We start from the raw sequence: 26,019 nt of genomic DNA on the forward strand, positions 1-26,019 counted from the left end.
CTGGGTTCAATTTCCAGCATCCACATGGTGGCTCACAACCATTCATGGCTCCAGTTCCAAGGGATTTAATGCTCTCTTATGGCCTTTGTAATCACTAAGCACGCAGATGCTATATAGACATTCATAAAGATCAAATACCCATGTATGTAAATAAGGTAAATATAAAAAAATCTTTAAGGAGAGGGAAAGAGACAGACAGAGGAAAAAGAGAGCAGAGAGAGAGAGAGAGAGAGAGAGAGAGAGAGAGAGAGAGAGAGAGCGCAAAATTGTTGTCAGGTAATTTACTGTAGTTAGACTTCAGGATAGTATATACTAGTTATTTAGTTTCAAATTATTTGTTTGTTTTCAATCTATTCCTCAGTTAATTATAATATCCATTAAATTGCCACCACCCCTCCCAAATGTTTACAAGGGTATAGCTGTCTGAACATTGGATATTAATATTTAGAATTGTGGCGATTTTCATCAGGACCCCACAGATAACAAGAGATCAAACTGCTCTACAATATACTGCTTCCCACTAACTAGTTTTATATTTCTGGCAACATTTATGCAAATACTTGGGAAAATCAGATATGTGGAATTAGAGTATCAAAGGACAAGGGGAACAAGTTGAAATGGACTTATCAGCTAAAGGTCTGCAGTGGCTCCTGAGTTTCCCTAAAACTCTAGTTTTCCCAGAAAGATTATGTTTGGGTGAACATCTGAATTTGTTTTTTTTTTTATTTGATAATTGATCCTTTATGACCTTAAAATAAATAAGGCAGGTCACAGTCTACAACTGCCTCCTGAATCACCCCAACCCAAATGCCATTGGTGGTGATTTGCTTCACTGATGGTAATGTAATTCAATATTTAAGTTAGGCTCAGACATAGTTTAGATTATGTTAATCAGAAGACAGTTTGACTAAAAGAGAATGTAAATCTTGCTGAAGTAACAAAAACAAAAATAAACTTTTAATGCTGTCAGATAAAGGCAAACTGCTGCTGGTATTTAAAGTGTCTTGTTCTTGGGAAGAACATTCCCATATATCATCTAAAGATGTTTCAGAAATCTTTGAAAATTAAAAAAAAAATTCAGGCACAGTACTTGCCACATTTGACAATATTTTGTCATTTCCTGGAGTCAATAGGTATCTTTCTACATATGAATTTGGAGGGCCAAATTGTGCAATCATCAAGGGATTCTGGGAAACAGCACACTAGTCTCTCCTCTGATGTGTTTCTCCACATTCCTTTGCAGAGCCTGCTTCCTTGGCCATCTGGATCTCTCTGTGCTTTCCCTGTGGCTCACTGCTGCAGACTGTCCCAGAGCTGCATCTACTGGTCTGCACTCTACGAATCTGTACCTTCAACGAGGTTACCAGGTTTGGGCAACCATCCTGTCAACCTCAACTCTTTCCCACTGAGGTCAAAACTATTTTGATCCTCTGTATCAAACTTGTTGTGCCACCACACCCCATGATGCAATTACTTTCCTCATCTCGTTCAATGAGCCAAGAATTCCCATCAGATCAAGTTTCCAAAAGTCATAATTTGTCCCGAAATGCGTGATTATCATTGTCCTCCAGAACACACATCTCGGATCTCCCCAGGAGATGTGATCTTTTTAGGACATTTGACAAGGGAAGAAAATGATGTTATTTTTAAAAAGTTCTTCAAATCTGGGAATGGACAAATATGTTTAGATTTTTTTAATTAGAAAATATTATAAGGGGCTAGAGAAATGGCTCAGTAGTTGAGAGCACTAGTGGCTTTTGCAGAGGACCTGGGGTTTGATTCTCTGCACCGATATGGCAGGAAATAACTTTATGTAACTCTAGTTTCAGAGGCTCTATACCCTTTTCAGACCTCTATGGGCACTGAATGCACATGTAAGCAAAACACCTAGACACATAAAATAAAAATCAGCATCTCTTTAAGTTTTTAGGATAAATCTGAAACATTAAGTTTTTATATAAAATAAAATTCAAATACCACCACTAGAACATTTTAATATGTTAGAAATGATACAACCAACCTTAAGATATTCAATTTTTCACACTATTATTTCATGAGTATATATGTGTGAGAGAAATTTATGTGCATGTGTGCAGATCCATGAAAGACACAGGACACATGGAGGTCAGAAGATAATTTTAGGGAGTCAGTTTTCCCCTTCCATCATGGGTTCCCAGAGACTGAACTCAAGTTACCAGTTTTGGGCAACCATCCTGCCAGCCCCAAATCTTAATGTTTTGACATATTTACTGTGATATTCTTTATTATCTGTTTAGATTTTGGGCTGTTCAAGTAAACTGTCTACTGTAACTTGGCTTCTAGTCATAGTATTTCGATTGCTATGGTTCCAAGAATATCATGGCTCCAATGTTTTGTCAATCAATGTTGCAATCATAGCAATTAAAAACTGGGCTTAACTGAGTCTTATCTGTGTTATCATCAGTGTGTATCCCCTTGAATTTGGCATGTTAGCAGCTTGGCTTTAATTGTTGTCACAGAAGAATCTTTTGGAGGGGGATTTAATGGTCATTTGATAGAGGCAAAACATTTGGGAGAGTTTAGTCAGTGTTCTTGTTACACATGAGTTCCTGTGAAGTTGTGTTGTTACAAAAAGAGAAAACCTTATTGTTGAATTCCTCTAGCTTCATATCTTGCCATATGACTACTCTCTTGCAAGTATTTTCACCAGAATGTCGCCCACCACGGTGGAATATATCCAGAAGCCACTCACCAGGATAGATCTCTGTTCTTTATATATTACCCAGCCATAGGTATTTTGTTACAAGAAAAAGTAGAATGACACTGAAGATTTAAAGTTTTAGTATTACAGAATCAACTGACAAAATCCAGTCACATTGGTTCCATTCAGACTTAATGGCAGATCAAATTATTGACCCCATGAAGTGTTTCTCATTATCATTTTCTACTCTAGCCCTACCTTAAGCACAAACTATATGGAGAAGATAATTACACTTTCTGGTGAGAATAAATCAGGCAGTTTCTTTGCATGTCAATAAGAAGCAAATTATGTAGGTGGTTGAAGAAACTTGTTCTTACTGATCAAGACAACAGATATAAATGTAGAGGTCTTCTTACTCAACTGTATGACATCTGTTCCTGTTTTATAGACATTCTTGGCTAGGGCTTCCTACTTCCCAGATATTGGTAATCATAACCAACATCTAATTCATATATATATATATATATATATATACATACACATATATATTTAGTTTTTTTTCCAGTTGTCCAACCCTTACAGAACACACTGGGGAGGCTTTGTTAACAAGAGTCCATGCCGTGTTAGTAATAAACTTTTTAAGTCTAAACTGTGGAGTAGATCTATTCCATGATCATGGCAGTTCAGAGAATTCTTGTTTGAGAAACGAGAGGTAAATTTGCACAGATACAACCAAGTTACTACTTCTGTTAAAGGAAATTCATTTATCTCATTCATGCCTGAGCTGACTGATAATGATTGATGCTGATGATAGTGCCTCTCATTTTGCATCATTCTCTGAACATATCCAATGAGAAGTCGTAAATATAAAAAGTACGTTACAAGGCATAAATGTATGCCAAAACCCACAAAATTACAATAGAAAGAAAGTAGCCCAATTCATGTTTTCTTAGCTGCTTCTCAGGAGTTTACTCAACTCAGATGCTCAGAATTTAAGGAAGAATTATTGTGTGGCTAGTCATTCTCGATGGCTGAGAAAACCCCTGATTTGTTGAAGCAAGTTAGAAGTTTCCTTGAGCTCCAGGGAACTCAAACTCTAGGTTTCCTTCCACTATGAAATATGAATAATTAGATTAGAGTAACTTAGATTTTATTGCCACCTCTTGCTTTTCAAAGTTGAACTGAATGGTATAATTAGGATTTTTTTTTAACCAATGCAGGGGCCTGCAACTATTTTCTCTCAGTTCTAGAGTTTAGATCTAAAAATAGGAGGATACAACATTATAAAGCATCTTGAGTACATTCAGACATCAAAGATCCAAGAAAGACAAGGGTGCTCTCCTGTCACAGAACAGAGAGTAAAATTCACCGTGCTGGGTCATAATGTTCAACACTGAAGACACTTCATGAAAATCAGTCTCTTGCCAAGACTGCATGGTCCTCTTGTTGGAGAGAAAGTAACAAAGGGTATGGGAGGCGTGGTCAGATGCATGTCATGGAAAGATCTACTAGGGCAGTGAAGTAGTAACTTCATTTCATCTATAAAAAGGTGAGGCACACTGCTATAAACTATGTCACTAATAAAATACAAGCAGAGTGTTAAAAGGCAACATAAGAAAATGCAATTTTAAAATTCATGGCATGCATCCAGTCACCCTTTCATTCCTTTTCTCTCCAGCAGAAGAACCATACAGTCTTGGTTAGGAACCAATTCCCATAAAGTGCAGTTAATATAGCCCAGTGGATTTCTCTCTCCACACCTAAGCTGTGATGGGATACAGAGCTGCGCTACCTGAGAAGCAAAAGAATGGAGACACCAGTTCTGGTGGGTTCCATCAGCAGTGTGGCCTGTGCTCATTTGAGCAAATTAAGTAAGGCTCTGGCGGCCACATTTGGGTGAAAAAAAAAAGTTTTGTGGTGGCATGTGTTTTCTTTGCTTCTTGTTTTATGAAGTAGATATTGTATGCTTTTAAATACTTCTAAGTCATGAGCGTTTTCTATTCCATCCATGACCATTAGTCATATACCGGATCAAGTTTATTAATATGGGTTTTAAATAAATAATTATATTTTATAAATATTTGAGCTGTAAATGCTTTGCTCTTATAAATTATACTATGACAGAAATTTTACTTGTTTGTGAAAAATTGCTGTTTTACACATTGACTAAAGAGATCTGTCATTTGATATATCAGATCTTATCTTAGTGTTATTCACAGATTGCTTGTAGGACAATTCATGGATCCATCTTACACGGTGAACATCTGTTATTTTTATTTAAAGCAACTCTACTCTAACTTATTCTGCAAGAAAAGTGATATTCAATACCCTATTAGCTATTTTCAAAGCCATGAATTAAAACTCACAAGTTACCTCCTTCCTGGCCCTCAAAGAGAAACTCATTCCTTTGAGACTCAAATGTCACCTGCTTTTGTCATAAAAATACTGTTACTCACACAGGATGTACTGGTCGAATCCTTCTGTCAACAAGCACTTCATGAATTGTTATGTGGTCAGTGATGTAACTGTAGATGATTGTATATTCCTGTTAACCAGAAACACAAGTGTCACTGAAAGTTTTAAATGGCATCTTTTATGGATCTGCCAGGAGAAACCAGTCACTGGATCTCTGTTTTTCTGTCTTCTTGCTCATGCCTCCTCCTCAGTAGCCGCCTCTGAGCCAAGAAAGGTCCAATCAGACTTTGGCCTTTCTGTTTCAACACCAAAGTCTGCTAAAGGAGAACATTTGGCTCATGTTAATCAGAAGTCTTCACAGCCCCTGACTCATTGTTTTAAGAACGTGGTTTTCCACAGTACAGACATGTTTGTGATAGATGCAAGGAACTCTTTTCAGTGGAAGGTCTCCCTAAGGTTTGGGCTGCAGGTCAGAGGGAGAGTGTGTAGCCAGCATGCAAGGGGACCTTAGATCAATCCCTAACACAAAATGCAAAATCCCCCGGGAGAAATCTACCTATGCTTGAGTTGAGACTGTGTATATATAAATTATTTATGCCAATTTTTACTCTTTTATATAGATTAGTTGTATTGTCTTCAACAAAAATATATTTCTTACTAATCTATAATTTATACATAACATCAATCAGATTTAAGGACCTACTAATGCCCAGCAAATTCATTTCAAAGTAGATTTACAATATTTTGATGGAGGTAATATTGAAATACATGAGTATACTTTAAATTTTCTTTGCATTGCATTGCTTCTTCTAACCTCAGTTTTCAGTAACTTACAGAGGAAAAAAATCTCACATGTACAACATTAAAGGGACAAAATTTAAATGTTTATAAGACAGCTTCTGCTACATTCCCTGTATTAAGTCTCTATAAATTTTTCCCACTATAGTTTCTACGAATTCATAAACTTAGTACAACATTAAAGAGATAAAATTAAAAAGTTTATGAGACATATTATGCTAAATTTCCTGTAATAAATTTCTATGACTTTTTTTTTTTTTGCCCAATATAGTTTCTGCATAAACTTAGCTTCAGGCAAAAAAGGTTACAACATCCATGCTTTCACTAGATAGAACTGATAGGTAGACGTTTCCAAACATCCTGTGTAGCAGATGTAAGAAGAAATATTAGTATAAATAAGTTGAGACAGGAAATTTGTCAGAGTCACACCATTAATGGTTAGTCTAAAATGAAAAAAAAAAAAAAAAAAAAAAAAAAAAAAAAAAAAAAAAACCGCCTTTGAGAAGTGGTATCTCCAGTCTGTGGTGCACCAAGCCGTGGATTTCAGGAGGCAACGGAAGCACATGTCTGAGTGCTCCCGCAGGAACCTTTTCTTGACTTCGTAAGGTTCAAACATAGATAACCTAACATCTTCCAAACGGGATGAAATCTTCACTTTTGCTTCGCTGACACTTTGCTGTGTCTATAGTTCTGGGTTAAATAAAACTAAAAGGAAGGACGGAATTAGATACCTCTGCTGATCTAATAATCACACGATGTGGTCCTGGGATACAGAATAGCATATTCTAAGAGTCTGGGTTTAGTATGGTTGAAAAATCCCTATATTATGATTAGGTCTCTTATATACTTAGGTGTTTCCTGACTTCTGTGTGCTCACATGCCACTCTGGTCTCCATAATCTTGGACCTAATATGTCACTAAACTTTATTTCCCCCAAGACTACACACATTAGTCATTTTTGGAGGTATAGATTTTGCTGAAAAACAAACAAACAAACAAACAAACAACAAACATGGCAAGCAGAACTATGTCCTATGTAGAAAATAAAAATGGTTAAAATCCACATGCAGTCCATTTCTGCTCCATGATGCTCCCTGTTCTGGGGGCTCTGCCCTGCAACTTGCCCTGTGCAGCACCCCACCTCCTGTTCCCCCTGACTCTGGCTGTGGTGGCCTCAGTCCATCTTTCCCAAAGTTGCCCTCTGGATGTGGAACACTCTTTTACCACCCTCAATGTCTGATGGCATTTAGGTCCCTTGAGATGCTCAGCTTCCATCTAAAGTGTTTTCAGAACATTTTTTCCATATAACATATTTTCTATGCTCAAAAGAATTTTGTTTCCAATTGTAAAGATAATATTTTCCAATTCTCTTTTCCCTCACACACATAAATATACATGTACATACATAACACATATGTATGGACTATGTAGAAATATACATACCACTCCATTTTGGCAAAATGATTCATAAATTGTTTCACTTTAAATTAAATAAATATGTAGAGCTTATTATACTTTTCTATGTCCAAGTAACTGCTCATGAATATAGATATACTTACTTCAAGTTAGATTATTAATCATGTTAATCCTGATATTTACCTTTCCCATCAAAAATAATTTAAAAATAAAATATTACACATGTATTGGGGTCATCAGGAAGGAGAATCAAAAGAGTTAACTGCAGCTGGTTTAAATGTCAAAAATAAACTTTATTAAATTTTCAAGCTCTGATCTTCATGACTGTATTTATCAATGACAGCATTTTTATTGTGTGTGTGTTTGTTTATTTATACATTTTATTTATTAACGACTATATTTTAATTTATAAAGATTCAATAAGTCGTTGATGAAATTTATATATTTCCACTTGAGAATAATTTTCAAAAAAGAAATAATTCAAAAAGAAAGAATCATCTACAAACTTTAATATTTTCAGGCTGCAACATTCAAAAAGGAAAGAGTGTCTTCAGAAGAATTAAATTGGAGTTCTGAGTCATAAATGAAAGTTGATAGAAGTCTGAGATGAGGGAAACTAAATTACAAGTGGCCTAATCAGTAAGCAAATATTTTGTTTGAAAACCATTTAAGATTTTTTCTTCAAGAAGAGAAAGAAGCCAGATGTCATAGTCACACTGTAACACCAGCACTTGAGACAGATAGATCACAAGTTCAAAGCCAACCTAGGATATATAGCATGACCCTTCCTCCAAGAGAGAAAGGTGGGAAGGGACGGAGATGAGAGACAGACAGACAAACAGATAGTCGGACAGAGACAGAGACAGAGACAGAGACAGAGACAGAGACAGAGACAGAGACAGGGACAGCAAGAATGTTTTCCTCTGTGCTTACTCAGTCACAGAACTGAGTGATTTATCTTTAGTGACTTATCTTCATCAAGTTTTACAATTTACTTGAAGCTCTTAAGTTAAAGCAAATGGGAAGAACCATACAAGAGCAGACAGCCACTACTAACTAGGATTTTAAGGAAGAACTTCGTACATTAGCATACAACTTCTACTATATAGGATTTTGACCCATAATATAATTATAACTAGAGTTACATCACAAGAATTAACTGTTATAACACAATAAATATAATGAAAATATGAACTCTATAGTTTCTAAAAACCACCATGTATTACCAAAAACTAGTCATAACAGAGACTAATACAATGTCTGTCTTTCTTTTCCTTTCCTTTTTCCTTTCCTTTTTCCTTTCCTTTTTCCTTTCCTTTTTCCTTTCCTTTTTCCTCTCCTCTCCTCTCCTCTCCTCTCCTCTCCTCTCCTCTCCTCTCCTCTCCTCTCCTCTCCTCTCCTCTCCTCTCCTCTCCTTTCCTTTCCTTCCCTAGGTTGTGTGTCATGCAACCTAAACACCCTAAACACTGCTAATGGAACCAGGGATGGATACCTATCAAAAGCTGGCTTCATCAGCATCTCTATCCCAGGAACTTAAGATGGTCATAAAGAAGCACTGTTTTCTTTAAGGGTTAACTCTTGAACACAGTTTAAATAAACTCACAAACTGTGGTGTGATCATTTATGTGTGAAAGTACCAGAAGCCACTGTGAAGAGAGGGAGGGAAATGGAGGGAGAAGCCAGAGAGAAAGAGAAGCAGGGCCTAGGTGGCTCCCAGCCTTTCATTTCTTGGGTGCAGTGGTATACACCCTGCTTTGAGTTCCTTGTTCTATCTATGCCCTAGAAACTTACCAAAAACTACTTCCTCAGCTTCGACTAACCAATTTTTCCTGGTTATTTGTGATCAAACTTGACTCAGACACTTTCATTCTTCTGGCAGTTAATTTTCACATCAAGTGCCCAGAAAGAAATGCAGGCCCATGCATTGTAACTATATATATCTAAACTGTGCCAAGGGATTTTACAATGAGAAAGAAAAGCATATATGCTATTCATTGTTTTCTAATCTGAAGAACTTGACATTATTCTTGGGGCATAAATGGAACCTTCAAACAACTTCTGAATGAGTGAAACTGAATACGCTCTCATCACATTTATAAATAACCTGTGGTAGGAATTTTACTAAAGACTTTGGAAGAGTGAGTTCTGCAGCTTATCTGATCTCATGACTCAGTGGAAACTTATCAAGCCACCTCATCAGCTCATCACGCCCTGCATGATACAAGGTCCGTAATCAGATCTGGTTGGCAGGCAATGAATGAATTCACACTTTAGATGAGAGTACAAAGAAAATGGTCTTACTGCTGCACAGGCAGCAAACTGTACATCAACAACACAGCCACCAGCATAAGGTAGTGGGGTTGCGGGTGTAAGCATTTTGTTCTATGGAGTTACTTTGTGTGTAGTTGCCCATCATGTAATTCCCACCATATGAATGAGGGTAGTCTAGATTGGCATGTGTGCTCTTAACTGGGGAAGAGTATTTCTACCGCCCTCAGCTTTCCTTAGTTGTCTGTAGTTTTTTGAATAGGGCTGAGGCCTATTCCCCCATGTCCAGATTGATGCATCTATAACTGCTGTCTTTGTTCAGCTCATGTTTAAGAACTCATGGTGGTGTGACTTTCTGGGTGTAGTTTTTGACATTCCTCAGAGACAGTCTCACAGCAAACTCCCTGACCCTCTGGCTCTCAGAATCATTCTGTGCCCTTTTTTGAGCCTTGGGCACTGGAGTTGTTTTGTAGAGGTGTATCCTTTGGCACTGGGCATCACAACTCTGCATTTTGATTGGTTGTGATTTTCTGTAATGGTCTCCATCTGTTGCAAAGAGAAATTTTCCTTGATGAGAAACAAGGACTACACATATCTGTGGGTATAAAGACATATACTTAGAATATAGTTAGGGATTATGCTAGTTTAGTAAAGTAATGGTTGTGTGTTCTTTTCCAAGATCCCTAACTTCACTAGCATCATGTAGCTGGCTAGGTTCCTAGTACCATTAATGATTTCCCTCTTGTTGAGTTGGTCTTTAGCTTAATTAGAAAGCTGTTGGTTACCACCAGGGCATACATATCACTACTACACACTTAAGAGTTATCAAGATATGCTGGTCATTGTAGTAATTCACAAGTGTCATAGCTAGGTAGGATTTTGCTTGTTTTCTTCATTTGGAAGTTTGCATGGTGGCTTCTTCATGAAAGTCAGTCCTCAAGAAGGAGGCATCCAGGTAAGTTCTGACTCAAGGGCCTCTGGGCCCTGCACCTGAAGGGTAAGATGCCTTCAGCAATAGGAACTTACCTTCCATCTTTGGGGGAGAGACAAGGGTCCATAATATTTGGGGGAGTCTTTGGGACACCCCCAACTACCAGCAACTTAAAAGAGAGTTTCTCATGCTTGGGTTTTTATTAGATGGTCTTTGGCTTTTGGAGTATTGTCAGCCCAAATGAGAAAAATTCACTTAGACTACACATGTATATTTATTATTGTAGGCTTTTTTTATGTAGATAGTTAATAGTATGATTCCTTTTAAATTTTCAGATATTCTTATTGTTAACTACCCTTCTTATGTGTTTCTCTTCCTCCTCACCCCTAATTAAAGCCCCCCTTTTACATTTCCCCAGTCAGATTGCTTGTACCCTGCTATTCCCTTCTGTACTGATCTCCAGAGATTCCTATGCATTGGTGCCTTTTTAATTTCCTGGTTTGTTTAGTTACTCCAGACTGTGTAGTTGCAACTGAAGATTTGGAGCTAGGAGTCCCCAGTGAGAGAGAACATGTAACGTTTGTCTTCCTGGGTCTGAGTTATGTCACTCAGTATGATATTTTCTAGTTCCATTCAATTACCTCCAAAATTTGTGAAATAATTTTTTCTTTACAGCTGAAAGGCATTCCATGGAGTATATATGTACTGTACTGCATTTTCAGAGTATATATGTACTGTAGTGCATTTTTATTATTCATTATAAAGTTAAAGGACATTGAGGCTGTCTCCATTTCCTGGCTATTGTTAACAAGGAACAAGGAACATGGCTAACCAAGTATCAGTAGAGGAGGATGGTGAGTCCTTTGGGCATATGCCAAGGAGTAGTCTAGCTGGATTTTAAGGGAAATTTAGTTTTAGTTTGTTGATAATTCTCCACACTGATTTTCACAATGACTACAACAGTTTATGATTCCTACATTAAATGAGGGTTCCTTTTCCCCATACTCTCTCCAGCACTTACTGTTGGTTGTTTTGTTGATATTTGCCTTTATGACTGGAGTAAGATGATCTCAAATGTATGAGGAACCTTTCTCAATTTTTATTTTTCACTGAGGATACAATGTATTTTGATCATGCTTTTCCCATTCCCCAATTTATCCCAGAGTCTCTCCTCCTCCTTACCTGCCCAACTTTGTTTTCCTACTCTTTAAACAACTATTTGTATATCTATATAATTTTATTATATATAAACAAAAAACAAGAAGCACACACAAATAAAATTAAAACAAGCAAAAGGCAAAAATATGTCAAAACAAAGCAAGATGAAACAGAAAGTCCACAAAAATACCGTTGAGCTAGTTTTGTGATAGCCAAATACTCCTGGATGTGGGGTTTGCCATGAAGTGTTGATGATATACCAAATGAGAGTCCATTGAAAAAACTAATTTTCACTTTTTGTGTTTTGTTTTAAGAGGGAGAGAAGAGAGAGGAGGGGGATAGGGAAAGGGTAATAAAGAGAGAGAGAGAGAGAGAAAGAGAGAGAGAGAGAGAGAGAGAGAGAGAGAGAGAGAGAGAGAGAGAGAGAGAGAGAGAGAGAGAGAGAGAGAACAGGGAGCTGTTGTGTTGGTAGTGGGTAACTCAGAAAAGTTGAAAAAAATTTTCAGCTGGATGTGTTGGCACACATCCTTAATCTCAGCTTTCACAAGTAAAGGCATATATATCTCTGTGACTTTGAGACTAGCCTGCTCTACATAGTGAGGTCTAGACCAACTAGAACTATAATGAGACCCTACCTCTACTTATATTTACTAGTAACTCAAGTTTCATGAGACTACCCCCAGAAGAGAGAGTAGACTCAGATCCCACCCTCAATGTTTCTCTTTGCCACTATATAGTAGTTAATCTAATTTTTGGCACAGTAGGCAACATGCATGTGCTTAATGAAAAAATAATACTAGAAAACATTTACAGAAAAATTATGATTATTAATAAAATTTGATCATGTACAAGCCGACTAAAATATAATTTTGACTTCAGAATCACACACACATACAGACACACACAAACACAAATGTATGCAAGGTATATGTATCAGTCAAAAAAACCCTCTTTCTTTGTCAAATATATCAGTGGTTTAATTTGATTTACTGTTACTTCCTCTGAGGACACTGGATTCTCCGAACATGACAATTCACTTTCTGCTTACTGGCATTTCCACTAAAAGGTAAGAGCCTCTCAGATCATCCTCTTATTGCATCTATAACATTTTATATTAGTTATATTTAAACCAAAAGACAAATTTGAGAATTCTAATAAATAATTAAAACAGAAGCTAAGAGAATTGGGAGAATTATAGCCTAGAATGTTGGTGCTTGAGAGATGGTTCAGCAGTTAGAAGCACTGGACACTCTTCCAGAGAACTCAGGTATGATTTTCAGCACCTACACGGTGACTCACAGCCATTTGTAACTCCAGTTCTAGGAGATCTGATGGCCTCTTCTGGCTTCTGTAGACAATGCATGCATGTGGTACACATACATGCACACAGGCAAAAGAAGCATATACATAAAATAATTTTAAATTTTTAAACAAAGAATTAGAGCATCTACTCCACCTTCCTCCTATAACTTTGGATCTTGCAACAGAACTCATTTGTACCTTTCAAATGATTCCTTTTCTCTCCTCTATGCTCCATGGTCTAGAAGTAAACACACTCCTAACAACTGTGAGGCTCAAAGGAAATAGTAAAACTGGAGACCTAAACATTAAACTTCTGAATATTTTTAAGTTATTTGATCAAGAATGATATTATCAGATGGTGATAATGAAACGCAGAGATGGTGAAGCAGGAAAGACTAGATGAGCTACTCTACACATTCCAATCCAGTAATAGCAACCTGAGTGACAACCTTCCTGAGAAAGCTGGAAACTAATTGAGAAATGCAAAACAATTCACACAAAAGCTGACAAAAATACTTAAGACCTTCTCTCTCCATAATCATTTCTGTTGGAAAGTGTCACGTGGTCAAGAGACAATGTACAGCACCTAGATACTCACTGTAGAGGGGTCATATACAAAACATTCTGATTTATTTGGGGAAGAGTGGGGGAGCACTCACTGACTTCCATCATATCGCATCTGAGCATAGATGGAATTTGGCATACTGTAGTTCAATTAGGAATTGTCAAGAATAGACATACAAGATCCTGTGCCACAGAAATCTATACCCAAATTCCTCCCAGAGAGAACTGATCTCCCAGGAGTACTGACAAACATGCTTGCAGGACAGAGAAGCCACATTCTGAGACAGCAAGACCAGCTAACATGAGAGATAACCAGATGGTAAGAAGCAAGGGCAAGAACAAAAGCAACAGAAACCAAGCCTGCATGGCAACATCAGAAACCAGTTCTCCAACCACAGTAAGCCATGGATACCCCAACACACCAAAAAACTAAGACCCTGGTTTACAATCTCATGATGATAATAGAGGATTTTAAAAAGCACATAAATAAATCCCTTAAAGAAATAAAGGAGAACATTGGTAAATATAAGAACAAAGGTAACACAGGTAAGAACAAAGGTAGGAGAACTTAAAGACAAAACACAAAAATTCCTTAAAGATTATAGGAAAACATAATCAAACAGGTGAAGGAATTGAACAAAACCTTCCAGGATCTAAAAATGGAAATAGAAACAATAAAGAAATCACAAAGAGAGACAACCCTGGAGATAGAAAACCTAGGGAAGAGATCAGAAGTCATAGATGCACACATGAACAACAGAATACAAGAAATAGAAGAGAGATTCTCAGGTGTAGAAGATATAGAAAACATTGACACAACAGTCAAAGGAAACACAAAATACAAAAAGCTCCTAACCCAAAACATCCAGGAAATCCAGGACACAATGAGAAGAACAAACCTAAGGATAATAGGTATAGAAGAGGGTGAAGATTCCCAACTTAAAGGGACAGTAAATATCTTCAACAACATTATAAAAAAACACTTCCCTAACCTAAAAAAAGACATGCCCATAAACATACAAGAGGCCTACAGAACTCCAAATATTTTGGATCAGAGAAGAAATTCCTCCAGTCACATAATAATCAAAACACCAAATGCACAAAACAAAGAGAGAATATTAAAATCAGTAAGGGGAAAAGGTCAAATAACATATAAAGGCAGACCTATCAGAATTACACCAAACTTCTTACCAGAGACTATGAAAGCTAGAAGATCCTGGGAAGATGTCAAGAGTACACATATGCCAGCCCAGACTACTATACCCAGCAAAACTCTCAATTACCATAGATAGAGAAACCAAGATATTCCATGACAAAAACAAATTTACACAACATCTTCCCACAAATGTCCTACAAAGGATAATAAAATACCAACACAAGCAGGGAAATTACACCCTAGAAAAAGCAAGAAAATAATCTTCTTTCAACAAACCAAAAAAAAAAAAAAAAACCAACCACACACACACATAGACATAAAAATCACATCAAAAATAATAGGAAACAACAATCACTATTCCTTAGTATCTCTTAGCATTGATGGATTCAATTCCCCCAATAAAAAGACATAGAATTGTGATGGGGATTGCATTGAATCTGTAGATTGCTTTTGGTAAGATAGCCATTTTTACAATGTTGATCCTGCCAATCCATGAGCATGGGAGATCTTTCTATCTTCTGAGATCTTCTTTAATTTCTCTCTTCAGAGACTTAAAGTTCTTTCCATACTGATCTTTCACTTCCTTAGTTAGAGTCACGCCAAGGTATTTTATATTATTTGTGACTATTGAGAAGGGTGTTGTATCCCTAATTTCTTTCTCAGCCTGTTTATTCTTTGTGTAGAGAAAGGCCATTGACTTATTTGAGTTAATTTTATATCCAACCACTTCACCGAAGCTGTTCATCAGGTTTAAGAGTCCTTTGATGGAATTTTTAGGGTCACTTATATATACTATCATATCATCTGCAAAAGGTGATATTTTGACTTCTTCCTTTCCCATTTGTATTCCCTTGATCTCCTTTTGTTGTCGAATTGCTCTGGCTAGGACTTCAAGTACAATGTTGAATAGGTAGGGAGAAAGTGGGCAGCCTTGTCTAGTCCCTGATTTTAGTGGGATTGCTTCCAGCTTCTCACCATTTACTTTGATGTTGGCTACTGGTTTGCTATAGATTGCTTTTATCATGTTTAGGTATGGGCCTTGAATTCCTGATCTTTCCAAGACTTTTATCATGAATGGGTGTTGGATTTTGTCAAATGCTTTCTTTGCATCTAACAAGATGATCATGTGGTTTTTGTCTTTGAGTTTGTTTATATAATGGATTACGTTGATGGATTTCCATATATTAAACCATCCCTGAATCCCTGGAATAAAACCTACTTGGTCAGGATGAATGATTGTTTTAATATGTTCATGGATTAGGTTAGCAAGAATTTTATTGAGTATTTTTGCATCCATGTTCATAAGGGAAATTGGTCTGAAGTTCTCTATCTTTGTTGGATCTTTCTGTGGTTTAGGTATCAAAGTAATTGTGGCTTCATAGAATGAATTAGGTAGAGTACCTTCTGCTTCTATTTTGTGGAATAATTTGTGCAGAACTGGAATTAGATCTTCTTTGAAGGTCTGATAGAACTCTGCACTAAACCCATCTGGTCCTGGGCCTTTTTTGGTTGGGAGACTATGAATGACTGCTTCTATTTCTTTAGGGGATATGGGACTGTTTAGATCATTAACTTGATCCTGATTTAACTTTGGTACCTGGTATCTGTATAGAAATTTGTCCATTTCATCCAGGTTTTCCAGTTTTGTTGAGTATAACCTTTTGTAGAAGGATCTGATGGTGTTTTGGATTTCTTCAGGATCTGTTGTTATGTTTCCCTTTTCATTTCTGATTTTGTTAATTAGGATGCTGTCCCTGTGCCCCCTAGTGAGTCTGGCTAAGGGTTTATCTATCTTGTTGATTTTCTCAAAGAACCATCTCCTCCTTTGGTTGATTCTTTGAATAGTTCTTGTTTCCACTTGGTTGATTTTGGCCCTGAGTTTGATTATTTCCTGCCATCTACTCCTCTAGGGTGAATTTGCTTCCTTTTGTTCTAGAGCTTTTAGGTGTGTTGTCAAGCTGCTAGTGTGTGCTCTCTCCCGTTTCTTTTTGGAGGCACTCAGAGCTATGAGTTTCCCTCTTAGAAATGCTTTCATTGTGTCCCACAAGTTTGGGTATGTTGTGTCTTCATTTTCATTAAACTGTAAAAAGTCTTTAATTTCTTTCTTTATTCCTTCTTTGACCAAGGTATCATTGAGAAAAGTGTTGTTCAGTTTCCACGTGAATGTTAGCTTTCTATTATTTATGTTGTTATTGAAGATCAGCCTTAGTGCATGGTGATCTGATAGGATGCATGGGACAATTTCAATATTTTTGTATATGTTGAGGCTTGTTTTGTGACCAATTATGTGGTCAGTTTTGGAGAAGGTACCATGAGGCGCTGCATACAGGAAATGCACCTCAGTGTCAAAGATAGACACTACCTCAGAGTAAACGGCTGGAAAAAAATTTCTAAGCAAATGGTCCCAAGAAACAAGCTGGAGTAGCCATTCTAATACCAAAAGTTATCAAAAAGGATACGCAAGGACACTTTATACTTATCAAAGGTAAATTCTACCAAGAACTCTTAATTCTAAACATCTATGTTCCAAGTGCAAGGGCACCCACATTCATAAAAGAAACTTTACTAAAGTTCAAAGTACACATTGCACCTCATGCAATAGTCAGAGACTTCAACACCCCACTCTCATCAACGGACAGATCATGGAGACACAAACAAAACAGAGACACATTGAAAATAACAGAAGTTATGGACCAAATGAATTTAACAGATATCTACAAAACATTTGATCCTAAAACAAAAGAATATACCTTCTTCTCACCATCTCATGGTACCCTCTCCAAAATAGACCATATAATTGGTCTCAAAACAGGCCTCAACAGATACAAGAAGACTGAAATAATCCCATGCATCCTATCAGATCACCATGGACTAAGGCTGATCTTCACTAGCAACAAAACCAACAGAAAGCCCACATACAAATGGAAGCTGAACAACACTCCACTCAATGATAACTTGGTCAAGGAAGAAATAAAGGAAGAAATGAAAGACTTTAGAATTTCATGAAAATGAAGGCACATCATAACAAAACTTATGGGACACAATAAAAGCAGTGCTAAGAGGAAAACTCATAGCTCTGAGTGCCTCCAAGAAGAAACTGGAGAGAGCACACACTATCATCTTGACAGATCACCTGAAAGCTCTAGAACAAAAAGAAACAAATACACCCAAGAGGAGTAGACAGCAGGAAATAATCAAACTCAGGGCTGAAATCAACCAAGTAGAAACAAAAAGAACTATACAAAGAATCAACCAAAGGAGGAGCTGGTTCTTTGAGAAAATCAACAAGATAGACAAACTCTTAGCCAGACTAACCACAGGCCACAAAGACAGTATCCAAATTAACAAAATTAGAAATGAAAAGGGAGACATAACAAGAGAATCTGAGAAAAATTTTAAAAAATCATCATATCCTACCAAAGAAGCCTCTACTCAACAAAACTGGAAAATCTGGATGAAATGAACAATTTTCTAGACAGATACCAAGTGTCAAAGTTAAATCAGGATCAGATAAACTATCTAAATGGTCCCATAACCCCTAAAGAAATAGAAGCAATCATTAAAAGTCTCCCAACCAAAAAGTCCCAGGACTAGATGGATTTAGTGCAGAATGCTATCAGACCTTTCAAAGAAGACCTAATATCAATACTTTTCAAACTATTCCACAAAATAGAAACAGAAAGAACACTACCCAATTCATTCTATGAAGCCACAGTTATGCTGCATATTCTCTCTTGGAGATGGAGTGGTTTCTGTCACAATTTCCTTTCATAGAGGACTTTCTAAGAGATCTTTTTCCTACTTCTATCGTGTTTAATGTTCCAAATAGATTTTAAAAACTGGTTGAGTGCATATTCCTTTTAGCCTCAGGAGATATCATGTATATTTAAGAGGCATTTAACTATTACAAATTATTCTGATGACTAAAAAAAAAAAGAAAAGGAAAAGTATATGAGTTAGAAGTATGAGAAGTAATAGAGAAAATACAGTAGACTATGTGCAGAAAAAAAAGAAGCAATGAGCACTTTGTAGCAAGATGAACACTAATACAAGTCAGCAATTCAAGTATAAAGTGAAAATTAATACCATGTAATATTATGAAATAGGATAGATTAAATATGTCATCTGTGAGCAAAAAAGGGCATCACAAAAAGAATAAACATACAGTTTGATCTAAAATTTAGTGCAGTCCATAGCCTTACAACACAATCCAATGTGAATAGTAGATGTGTGTGTGAACACAGACACACACAAACCCACAGACACACATGGACACCCATGGGCACACACAGACATACACAGACACACAGTACTTCATGTCAACTGTTTAACCACAGACAAAAAAAGGAAAGGAATGGGTTATATGGGCAATAATCTCTCTTGTTACTTTTTCCTCTTTTTTTTTTCAGTAAAAATAAACATTTTTTATATAATACATCTTGGTCATGTTTTTCCTTTACCCCAGCTTCTCTAAGATTCTTCCCACCTACCCATACTTTGGGTTTCATGCTTTTTCTGTCTCTCTACAGAAAAAAAAATAGACAAATAAAACCAAATTTAAAAAAGGAAAAGTATGAAAGATATAAACAGAAAATGTAAAAACACAATATCAGAAACTATAATATACAAGTAATATTTTTTAAATGCCAAAAGTATATGAGACAAAGAAAATTATAAAAATACATTGAGTTTAATCTTGTGTTGGCTGTCTATTGCAGATCATGGGGTCTATCCTAAAGTATGGTTTATATATCTAGTAAGATTCCATTGGAAAGCTAATTTTCCTTTGTATGCAGCTGTCATCTCTATCTGTCTATCTATCTATCTATCTATCTATCTATCTATCTGTCTGTCTGTCTGTCTGTCTGTCTGTCTGTCTGTCTACCTATCTATCCCCTTGGTAAGGTTGGGAGCTCCTGTCTACTTACCCTTTCAGTGCTGGGACCCAGTTTGTCTTGACTGTGTGCAGGCCCTGTATATACTGTCGTATGTCTCTATGAGTTTATATGCGCATTAGTCCTGTTGTTTCTGGAAGACACTGGTGTCATCCTTAGTGTCATCTGTCTTTTCTGGATCTTATCATCTTTCTTCCTCCTCTTCCACACAGCTCCCTGAGCTCTGAGGGAAAGCTTTGCTGAAAATATTCCATTTAGGACTGAGTGTGCCAAAGTTTCCCATTCTCTGTACATTGCCCACTTGCTCCCATCTACTGCAAGAGGAAGCTTCTCTAATGATGGCTGAGTCAGACACCAATCTATGGGTATAGCAGAATATCATTAGGAGTCATTTTATTGCTGTGTTCCTTTAGCAGAACAATGGTATTTGGTTATTCCCTAGTGGCCTATCTAGTTTCTGGGTCTTGGTGATCCAAAGTTCAAGTATAGGTTCCATCTCACAGGGTGGGCCTTAAATCCAACAAGAGAGTGGTTGGTTACTCCCACAATGTTTGGGCCACTATCACACTAGCAGCTTGTGCAGGCAGGCCATCCTTGTTAATCACAGGATTTTAGCTGAGTTGGTGGTCACCTTTCTCCTCCGTTTCTTCCAGTACCATGAACACTAGTCAGGGGGAGTGAAGGCTTTAATTAGCTACCAGCTTGACTTCTCAGTGAGTTGTCTTCAGCAATAGGTCTTTATTATCAGTGTGTAGAGAGCAACCAATAGCCTTGGAAATTGCCTGAATTGTTTAGGGGTTTCAGTGGGCCCCTTTTAGCCAACAACTCAATTAGATTTAATCCATTCCTGGAACTTGAGGTTTTACTTGGTGGCAAAAGACATTTAATTGGAGCATTGTTCCCTGGTTATTTAGTGATTCCATTTAGATTTCTTTCACATATATTTTAAGAAGCTTCTACAATAGTAGGTTACAGTACAAACCCTTAAAATGTCCTTAGTGCTAGTTACCCCTCCCCATATTCCCTCTCATAAGTCCCCGTTTCCTTCCCTTCCCTGTTTAATCTTCCATTTCCTGTATTCTTTGCTATGGGCTTTCCAAGGAACAGATTTGTGCATTACCCATCTCAGAACACTGCAGGACACAGCATGCTCTAGAGGCTTGAAGATCACTGAAAACAAATCTGTTCATGAACCAGGAGGAACCCAAACTTTCTTAAGGCCCCAAGAATTTCTGGCCAGACATCTTAGTGGGGGAATATTCTGTTCTAAATTTTAGTTTAATCTCTCTCTCTCTCTCTCTCTCTCTCTCTCTCTCTCTCTCTCTCTCTCTTTCTCTCATCTTTTTTACTGTTTGGACCCATTGGGTTTAATTCTGTTTGCTTTCATGAATATGAGTGGAGAGTTACTTATTGGAACTTAGCAGTGGCTATACCATTAACAAAATGACACCCCTTCCCTTAGCAACCATAAATTTCCCATAGTCCCTCAGTGAGGGGGCCTTCGTGAAGCCATCCTCAGATGCATAAAGAAGTGTTGCTGGGAGCCATTATGTCCAGGCAGCAGGCAGCTCCAGCTGTGGTGAGCTCATGAGAGCAATGGCTCAGTGGTGCCCAGGAGACACTGTTGTCTCTCTCCAACAGCAGTCCTCTCCAACCCTGACTCCTTCTTCCTTCCACCCTCTCTCCCACAGTGTTTCCTGAACCTTAGAGTTTGTGGTAGAGAGATCCTGCTCAGGGACCATTTCACAGTCATGTATTCTCTCCACCTCTATTAGATGTGGGCCTCGGCATTAGCAACCAGCTGCTGCAAAGAGCAGCTTCTCTGCTGAGAGCTGAGAACAGCACTGAAGAGTGCCTGTGAATGTAAGTCCCAGGAAAGCAGATTGACCACATGACCATTTTGACTAGGTTTGTAGTTACAGGCATGGGTTTCCTATTGTGGAATAAACATCGAAGCTGGTTCATTAAGAATGGAGAGGTGGTTTGTGGGAAGCCACATGTGCCGTTGCAGAGTGGCACTGACTACTGCTGGCCACCACGCATAAGTTTGGACAAACAACCAATGTGTACATATGCAGTAAAGTTTTTTGCAAAGTCACTGCCTGGCCTGGGCATGTTAATGAGGTACTGAGAATATAACCAATCAGATGAGGAACATGCAAATGAGGCGTAGTGCATAACCAATCCGGGTATGAGACACGCCTCTCCTAGGCCTATATAAGCAGCACCAGTTCTGGGCTTGGGGTCTTTTCGCCTCTGCAATCAAGCTCTCCCAATAAACATGTGCAGAAGGATCCTGTTGCAGCGTCGTTCTTGCTGGTCGAGTCCAGCGCGCGCAAGAGTGGTTGTCTTATCAAATGCACAGGAACCAACATTAAAAGAAAAAGGGAAAACAGGGAATATGTTCCAAGCAAAAGGGGGGAAAAACCTGGAATCTCTAAAAGCTAGCAATGAAATGAAGCTATACTTGACTGATACTTCAAAATAATAATTATGCAAGTACATAGAAAAGTTTTGAGATCAATGCAGTCTACAAATTAACTGGGAATTGAAATCAAGGGATAGAAAATTATTATTGTTTTTTATTTATTTATATGTAAGTACACTGTAGCTGTCTTCAGACATTCCAGAAGAGGGAGTCAGATATCGTTATGAATGGTTGTGAGCCACCATGTGGTTGCTGGGATTTGAACTCCAGACCTTTGGAAGATCAGTCTGGGAGAGCAATTGGGTGCTCTTACCCACTGAGCCATCTCACGAGCCCCGAAAATTATTTTTTAAAGCACACTGGGTTGTTCTGGCTAATTTTTTCAGTTTGGTGTTGGGGATCAAACCCCGGGGATTGCACTTGCTATGCAATGACTCTCCACTGAGCTAAATTTCCCAGCACTGGTCCACAAAAGGAGGAAAGAGCAACACTGGTGATAATGTAAATTAATAAGCCATTGTTGAGAATGACAGTTATTCAAAAATTATTCACAATGCACATGATCATATGCTACAGCAGTCTCAGTACTGGGTCTATATCCAAAGGAAGGAAGTGACTATGTCAAACAGTACCACCATATTTATTAAGGCACTGTTTACATTAGCCAAGACCAGAAATAACCTAGCAAGTGACTAACAAGCTGTGCTTGGTGCTTGCTCTTTTGCTGGAGCTTGCTGGGAATTGCCAGAGAAGCACAACCACTGGATACCTTCAGTAGTCAGACAATAGGAACAGGTCCCATGTTCACAAAAACAACTAAGAAGATCCTGGGCATGTCTGTAGGCTATAGGCTGCCTGTGGTTCATGTTCCCTATAGAGATCTTCAAGCTAGTGAGAAGGGATATACTTACAGAACATGCATGTTCTCCAAATAAAAGATGTGCCATTATTTTGAAGTATAGTTTTAAAAGTTTAGTTGGATTCAAAATCCACTCACATTAAAGTATTAGATTGTTAATTGAAGTTTAGACTTAAATTAAATTAATTCATTTTAGCTTGAAATTCCTTCACATAAATATCACTTATATTATTGTGCTATTATAAAGATTATGGTAATCTTACATCCTTACAATTGTTGGCTATTATTAAGATTCTGGTAATCTCATGTAGACAGCTATCTCAATAAATAGAAATAATTAGGTAGGAGATGCTGGAAGCTTCCTCCGCTGAGTTCAAAAAGGCCCTTGACAGGCAGGCATGTGTGAGCACAACAGTCATACCAGCAATAGAAACTCCAGAGATGCTAGAACCGGAGTCACTATAGTATGGATTATTCCAGTAGGTGTTAGATTTGCACTATCTGGGCTTCACCACTTATGGCTGATTCTTTAACATATTGGAGACACCTTGGAGTTAGTTAATTAAAATATCAGAGCTTGCGTAGGACTTGGCTCATATTGGAGGTGCTTGTGGCTGGCTCCTTTACTTCTTGCAAGCATTACATTATTCCAAGTCACACACAATGGTTTTACACAAAATAGGTCCACTTATGTTCCTAACACAGCATTACTATTACTGATCCACTATCATCAAGTAAGAAACTAAAGCGCAAAGAAATAAAATAATTTGTCTAATTTAATATGGCATGTGAGGCCAACATTCCATTGGTGTGGTATCCATCATACATCTTTGCCTCTCAACTCATATTAAAAGCAGGAACAGGCCAGACGCACTGGGGCATGCCTGTTATTACAACAACTGGAAGACTGAGACAGGAACGTTGCCGTGGATTAGACTCCAGCCTCAGCAACATATTGAGACCCTGCTCCACCAAGCTTAAACCAACAAATGACAAGAATACCCGAGACCAACAAGTGATGTTTTCAGATTGAAAGAGGAATTTCCAAGAACTATTATGGAGAACTGAACTGAACTGGTTTATCTATGTGTGACATATCTGAGGATGGGGTGTGGGGGAGAGCCATTGTTACAAGCCTCAGTAAAGTGTAAATGTTAGAAACCTCAGTAAAGAGTGTAAACGGGAAACGGCATCTCATTGCAAATTTGCTCTGCAAAAAAAGGTGATTCTAATAATTATAGTTAACTTCAGTTGAGTGGGTAAGGTTCGAGCAATGAACAGGTTATAAGAGAAAACAACAGACTGCCATCTGTGATCTCCCCACCCCCTTTCCATAGTCAGCCTCAGCTCCCTAAGAGTAAATATTGGAAAAATGATTTAACATTGTAGGCTTGAGGAGAATGTCAAGGGAAACCCATTGGCACAAAAGCTCAGCCTCCATCGGTGACACTGGTCCTCATTGGGAAATGTCCCCCATGGGAAATGCATAATTGGTTCACAGAGTGACTTCCTTGAAAATGAGCCCTGAATAGAGAACCCAAGGAAGGAACCGGCATGGGTACATATGGACCCGCCTTCCCTTGTTACCCACTCCCAGCAAGAACAGCTAGCCCCTATCTCCAGCTCTCTGCAAACCTGACAGAAGCGCCTGCTCCCCTCTTTTGGCTGTAGGAGTGGACTCAACTGTTTCTCTCAACTCTTCTCCACCTAAGAGCTTCCTCACTTGCCTCGCGCTCGCGCACTCCCTCTGACATAGGCGAGGCAATCCTTGACCAGTAGTTTCCTCTCTGTGGCAGTGCTGGACCTCACACGTGCGCCTCCTCAGTTCCCATTGACGGTTTCATTCCATCTGAGGCTAATGGAGAAACAGGAGACAGAAACAGAAACTGAGTCTAGGCTTGAAGGTTATTCTGGTTTCTCTCCAGACTCTATCAACCTTCGTTATCTACTAAATTACAGGGATTTTTTTTTTTTTTAGCAAGAGTCATATTTGGAAAAAAAACTTATGCTAAAAATTAAAACCATTTGGCAACGTTATTGTCATTTCTCAAGAATTTAATGTTCTAATTATCACTTCAAAAATGATGTTAACTTTTTAAAACATCATGTGTAATAATCTCCCATATCCTACCATTTTCTTAGTTAGAACACTTGAGGAAAGTATCAGGTTCCTTTGGCTGTTTTCTTCCCTAAGAGACCTGTAAGACCATAAGGATATGTTAACAAATGTCTTTTTTCTTTTTACTGGGGCCTCATCGCCATAATTGGATTATTTTTTTCGTGAAGTGAGAAGAGCCTTTCACTAGCAAAGGATGTTGGTATAGTTGGATGGGTTGTGGCAAGCGGCCATGTCTCCTAGCAATGAAACTTGAATCAATAGTGTCATGCCATGAAATAGAAGACATTTTTCTTTGAAGCACAATATGGACACTCCCAAATAGCCTCAGGCCATAATTTTAATATAGTACATAGTTTTATTTTGTAGTAGTGTCTGCTCAAAAGCAACTTTATTTCCCTGTACTTAAATGGAAACTATTGCTTTCTACTCAAATCTTGCTGGGAATTTTTTTTTCTTTTAGCTATAGATACACGAGTATTAGGAAAACCTTTTAATGAGGCCGATGATAAATCATCCCTTATTTTCCAAGTTATTTTTAAAATTAGTAATGACATTTTAAAAATTCCAAAGTCAGAAGTCATATACAGAGAGGAAAGAATGGAGGCAATGATATTAGGAATTTCCTCTGAGTCAGTAAATCAAAATGTTACAAATGAATAAGAGGCACAGTAGGGGAGAATAAAGAACGAGGATGCCATGTTTGGGGAGATGACATCAATCTTCAGTGAAAATGTGGCCAGAACAGTATAATCTCACACATACACGGGAACTCCTAACATGGTGTGAATTGGCCTATGTCTTCTCTAAACATGTGTTATATTCATTTATTAATCCTTTCAACCTGCAGTCTATATTAGTATTTAAACTCTACAGATTGAAATTTCTTTAAAGTCAGGGGCTATAACTTTCATCATTCTCTCAGTATGTGATACTTGGTACATAATAAATATTTTATTACATATTAATCGATTAACCTATCCCCATGTCTTATTAATAAATTTCGTATCTGAAGAGTGACTGAAGAGCTGAG

At 37.7% G+C, this 26,019-nt stretch overlaps 1 long non-coding RNA gene across 1 annotated transcript in view; it reads right to left on the reverse strand.

Moving 5' to 3' along the window:
- 4930455D15Rik (RIKEN cDNA 4930455D15 gene) overlaps nt 1–26,019 on the reverse strand; it is a 173,646-nt gene that overhangs the window by 54,144 nt on the left and 93,483 nt on the right. Inside the window, exons 3-4 of the long non-coding RNA NR_045381.1 lie at nt 25,002–25,068; nt 24,598–24,725 (exon numbers count right to left, since the gene is read on the reverse strand). This is a non-coding gene — a long non-coding RNA (RIKEN cDNA 4930455D15 gene). The remainder of the gene's footprint in view (nt 1–24,597; nt 24,726–25,001; nt 25,069–26,019) is intronic.

This window comes from Mus musculus, chromosome 18 (genome assembly GCF_000001635.26).
Source record: "Mus musculus strain C57BL/6J chromosome 18, GRCm38.p6 C57BL/6J".
NCBI classification, from domain to species: domain Eukaryota; kingdom Metazoa; phylum Chordata; class Mammalia; order Rodentia; family Muridae; genus Mus; species Mus musculus.